We start from the raw sequence: 6,000 nt of genomic DNA, 5'->3' as shown, positions 1-6,000 counted from the left end.
ATGGAAGAAATGATCAAATAAAAACTACTTAAAGAAAGAAAAAATCGATAAATCAGGAAAAACCGCGAGAAAAATTGAGCAAGAAGTGAAGGGGAGAGAGAGAGAGAGAGAGAGAGAGAGAATGACCTACCCAACTCCATTCCATAAACGAAATAACAAAAAAAAAAAACTGATCAGATAAGCGTACCTGAAACACGAAAGACCTGAAGGAATACACAAAAATGGAGAGAGAGAGAGAGAGAGAGAGAGAGAGAGGCTGGAATAATTTAATGGGCGGTGGACTGAACGCAGTGAAGATTTAGTTCAGTATATGGTTGAGGAAAGTGTTGGGGGGGGGGGTATGGAAATGGGCATGGGAGACAAAGTAATGGGCGTGGGAGACAAAGTAATGGGCGTGGGAGACAAAGTAATGGGCGTGGGAGACAAAGTAATGGGCGTGGGAGACAAAGTAATGGGCGTGGGAGACAAAGTAATGGGCATTGGAGACAAAGAAATGGGTGAGATGAGCTGAAATTGGTGTTCGGAGTTGGGAGGGCCCATGCGAGTACACCCTGTGAAAACTGGTACTGTAACATTAGTGATTTGAGTGCAGTGAAGGATTATTTCTACGTTTTCTCCAACAAAAACAACAAGTCAACATAAATCCGCATTTCTCTCATCTACCTCATCTTGCGATACAGGTACAAAGCACGGGCCGTATTCTCGTAGGCTTGGGAAGTTTCTTAGTACCTTCTTTTTTGCGATTTATTTTGGATATTAGGCCCTGTTAGTCTCACCTTTATATTGACAAAGTACGCATACGTAAAAAAAAAAAAAAATGAACGGGCCCCCCACAAAAATCAACAGGTTAGGAAGAGGTGCTAAGGTCTGTTTCTACCTGGTAGAGATTCTTAAGCTTTTTCTGCTCAGATGGCGGTAAAGTTGAGTCAGATTGGAATCTCGATTTGACTAGTAACCAAGGAGACTCATTACTACTTCACTGCAAAGGTTCACCCAATTTCATGCTCAGATGGTGATAAAGTCGAGTCAAATTGGAAGCTCGATTTGTCTAGTCACCAAGGAGACCCATTACTACTTCACAGCAAAGGTTCACTCAATTTCATGCAACTGAAAACAAACTTGCTGTAGTGACCATCCTTAAATGACAATATTACGACCACAAACGCCATATGCTCTACTCTGTTCACTTTGATCTAGCCTAAAATATCCACCTCACAATCTTAAAAGGTGAGCTGTAACAAGAGACTGACAACGGAATATGGTGGTAATCACGAAGAGCTATGAAAATGACGTAGAGCCGCAGTATTGTTGTATTGTGCCACTGGGTTACGGGAAATTTGCAGGAAAAAGGGCGAAAACCACCGTCAAGTTACCTCTTTCATGAACACGTTGCCTAGTATTTCTTGTTATTTTTTTTTACGAGTTATTTAGCGTTAACATCAGAGATAATACACGGCCTTAACCCTCTTACGGTGAGAACTACTCCAATATATCATTTCCAGGTAATATCACATGATTTTATTCAGCTGAGAGAGTTAATGCTGTTATTACTAACCCTCTCACGGTGGGAAGAACTCAAGTATTATTGTCCAGCTAACGTTAGATGACTTTATTCAGCAGAGAGGGAATTATAGGAGCCTGAGAGACATCAAGTGTGTGACCAGCAGTAAAATTCTCGGTTAACACACCACAATGGGCCACTTTTGACATTTGGGCTGCAAGAGAAGTTGAATATACCGACAGTGATAATCTTCTTTAAATTTATTCAGATTGTGCTTAAAGCAGAAAAATACCGTGTGAAAATAACTTAGACATTACACCGAGTACTTGCCGAAGAATGTTATGCTTCAATTTTGCCGTAAATAATGTATACTATCACACGAAGCTATTTTTAGACTAAATTCATCTATTTCAAACGCAATTTACGCTCATACTACAAAAATTATCAGTATCGGTATTTTTAACTTCCTTGTGGTCCAAAACTCGAAAGTGGCCAACTGCGAATCAATTTTTGGCAAGATTGTCACACTGACCACTTAAAATAGAAAATGAGAGAGAGAAAGAGAGAGAGAGAGAGAGAGAGAGAGAGATTGTGTTCGTCTTCCGGGCAGTGAGGTGAAGGGGGGAGTGTGTGGCGGGCCCGTGGTGAAATCAGCACGAAGTGAGTGTACAATATTGGATGACCAAGGGGGGCTAAAGAGGGATTTTTAATTGCACACATTTTCACCAGGAATTCACAACCCCCTCGTCTCTCTCTCTCTCTCTCTCTCTCTCTCTCTCTCTCTCTCTCTCTTTACCTAAGTACCTTGCTACCTCCCCCCTCTCTCTCGTTTTCTTTCTCTCTCTATCCGAGTCATTCACACAGTCGCACACACAACAAAACCTAAGATACACATACAAAATTATTTTACCTTCAAATAACAATAATTTTAATTTCAGTTTCGTTTTATTTCAGGCAAGCCTTCTCGTCAGTCTTCCTCCTTCCTTCTTGTTGTTCGCCCTACTTTCCTTCCTTCCTTCTCTTTTTTTGTGCAGCTTTCATTTCTTCCTGCTCTTTTTTTTTTTTTAATAACAGAAAAGATGAAGGAAAAACAAATTTAAAAAAAAAAAAATCCATGCACCAGATTATAGGTGTCCTCCATTCATAAAACAAAAATCTGTAACAATTGGACTTTAGCAGCCGTAGGTTGAAGTTTGGGGGACGACACTCTGAGGAAGTGAGTACCAAAGAGATGCAGTTTGGAGAATAAAAGAATTCTGATAGGAAGAAGTTCTGCAGTATATCAGTGTGACAGTCCATTCATGAGCGCTACCAGATGCCCGTGAAGCGCTGGGGAAGACGTGGAAAAGTGGCACAATGGATGCAACTTCATCTGAACCTTTGCCAGAAAAGTATCTCTAAAACAAAGAAAGGGAGGCAACATTCCTTCTTACTTGTAGGGGAGGTAGTTCATTCGTAATAGTAGGGTTATTAATAATTCTAACAGCTTTGTTTTGAATTCTGTCTAGTTGTTTTAGTGCACTCTCTCCACATCCATTCCACAAAGGTGAACAATATTCCAGATGAAAGCGCACATGACTCAAGTAAATTACAGCTAACTGCTCGTCAGTGAAGACGTTACGAACTCTGTACAATAATCCAAATTTCTCTGAAGCGGTTTAGGCATGTGATCTAACATGAGAGGTCCGGCTGAGGGAATTATTGGTTCCTAATCCTTCCTTGCTCTTCTCATAATTGTTCATCCTCCTTCCTTCATTCTCTGTTTGTCCAGCCTTCATTCGTTTCTGTATTTTTCGATCCATCATTCCTTCCATCTCTTTAGATGTCCATTCTTCTTTCCTTCTTTATCTTTACTGTCTATCCCTCCTTCCTTCCTTCCTTCTCTTTACTTGTCAGGCATTCCTAGCTGCTGTCTTCTTTTTTCCATCCTCTTTCCTTCCCTTTGACTACTTCTTTCTCTTTGATTGTCTGTTCCAACTCCTGTTCCTTTACATGCCTGTTATTCCTTCTTCTGTTCTTCTCTTTATTTCTCCACTCCCTTCTTCATAATTTCTCCATTCCTGAGTCTTCACACTCCTCCCACCCTGCTACCTCTCCCTTCCTCCTTCTCTTCTCATTCCAATCCCTCCCTTGTTCTTCCTCTCCATTCCTCCCCCTTCCTCACAACCCTCACTCCTCCTATCCCTCCCTGCTTCTCTCCCTTCCTTCCAATCTCCATTTTCTCCCCCCTTTTTCCCTCCCCCCTCTCTCAATTATCGCTCGCCTCCCCACCTTCCCAGCTCCATTAGAAGTAAGACACAGTTCTCTCAGACTGTCGCAACTTTCTAGATTGATTACGGTGTTGGGAAGGGGAGCAATTATTATTTTTTTTTTTTAATCTGGTTCTAAGGAAAGTGCGAGTGCGTGTGTGAACCTGTGTACGTGTGTGTGTACGTGTGTGTGTGTGTGTGTGTGTGTGTGTGTGTGTGTGTGTGTGTGTGTGTGTGTGTGAGTGCTTATAGCTTTTACTTTTGTGATTCGATGTCCAGAGTTCACGTCGGAAATTTCTACCGAAGTCCTCCACGGAATTTCTCAAGAGGAGAGAGAGAGAGAGAGAGAGAGAGAGAATAATCACCACTGAAGCCCTTCTTACACATTCATTTAGCCTATCAAGCCGTCTTTGGTGTTACAAGTCTCCCCCACCCTCAAAACGCTCATATATATTCATTCTCTCTAAGCTTTCATACAATTTTCTTTTAGGCTACGTCTGACCAATGGATATCCTTCATCCACGTCTTTCACGAACCCATTTACTTCATTTCCTGTCAGATTTAAGAAGACTACATACAGTACATTTATCAAGCCACTGTCACTGTTCTAACTCTTAACTTAACTCATATCCTACCACCATCGTACTCCCATCCCTCAGCCTGGGCACTAACACACCTCTTGTAACCATCTTGCAGTCTCTCTCTGTGGTTTTCAGGTTTGTGTTAAGGTCTATGTAGAATTGGCCACATTTTTTTCTTGGGCTATTCTGCTTTACACCCCCATATAACACTCTCAAGTTTCTGTTGCTTGCTCTTAGCTGAATAAAACCGTCTGGCGTGAACTGTAATGCTATACTAGAGTGGTTCTGATCATGAAGGAATTAATTATGACAGCATTCTCTCTCTCTCTCTCTCTCTCTCTCTCTCTCTCTCTCTCTCAAGCACTTATGACTGACTCTTGGTTGAATAAAAATCGTCTGACGTTAGCTATAACAGAAAACTAGAATTATCCGGACCGTGGGAAGGTTAAAATCATATATCAACTCTCTCTCTCTGAACAGCACAATACACTGTGAGACACCTTTTCTCTTAATAAAAATCACTCTCCTCTTTTGTACATTCACGATTACGCTTCTCTGCTTAGTCACAGAATTCTGGCCCAGTCCGACTTGAGCAATGAGGCAGGCCACAGAGATAAGACTGTGTTGGAAGAAGCCTAAACAGGCCTGACAGTAAGCACGAGTTGCGAGGAATGGTCGTGTATCTTGGAACTCTCCAAGATTAAAAAGAACCTGTGCAAGCTGTGCTAGGATCATTAAGGACAGAAAAGAAAGTCTTGATCATCAGTGAATGGTACATCAGTGAATGGTACTCTGTTTCAGAGTAGTTCTACACTGAGTGGCAAGCCAAACGATTTCCTGTAAACCAGGAAATTATTTACAATGCGGGATGGTAACCTTATAACCAAACAACACGTGTTCCCTACGTGACAACAAGTGGGTTGGTGGAGGGTTAGTGCCCCTTCACGGAAAACAACTAACTAATAATACAAACAGGAAGCCTTGGACCAGGACTGACCAACAGGTGACGACTAAAGACCGAACAATGGACATGGTACGGACAGCGACATGGAATGTAAAGGGTGCGAATGATGAGGTGAAAGAGAAAGAGAGATTGTTCAGGTACTTGAGGATGCAAAAGTGGACATATGTGGAGTAACTGAGACTAAATGGAGGGTGAGAGTGGGAGGATGGATGAGGTACCTGTGCAGGAGTAGGTGGGGATGAGAGGACAAAAGGAGTATGTGCTGCTGTGTGCAAGAGACGGAAGGAAATATAAGAGAGTATGGATCAGTTCGCACAAGGACTGCGTGGGTAAGACTGAAAGTTGGACAACAAATGTGTGTGTGTGTGTGTGTGTGTGTGTGTGTGTGTGTGTGTGTGTGTGTGTGTGTGTGTGTGTGTGTGTGTGTGTGTGTGTGTGTGTGTGTGTGTGTGTGTGTGCGTGCGTGCGTGCGTGCGTGCGTGCGTGCGTGCGTGCGTGCGCGCGCGCGCGCGCGAGCACCAACAAAGGGTCGTTCAAGTAAAGTGAAAGAAGAGTCCTGGGCAAATGTGGAATCGTGCATAGAAAAATTTGAAAGGCATGAGAGAGTGTTTTTTTATTGGATATATGAGTGGAAAAGTAGGGAATATGAAGGTGGATGGAGTAGTTGGCGAGTGGGGTGTGCCTGCAGAAGTAGATGAGAATGGC

This window comes from Coenobita brevimanus, chromosome 94, assembly GCF_032717465.1.
Source record: "Coenobita brevimanus isolate Jiangsu-jjx chromosome 94, ASM3271746v2, whole genome shotgun sequence".
Classification (NCBI taxonomy): domain Eukaryota; kingdom Metazoa; phylum Arthropoda; class Malacostraca; order Decapoda; family Coenobitidae; genus Coenobita; species Coenobita brevimanus.
The sequence above is the reverse complement of the archived record's forward strand: the minus strand, read 5'-3'. Positions refer to the sequence as shown.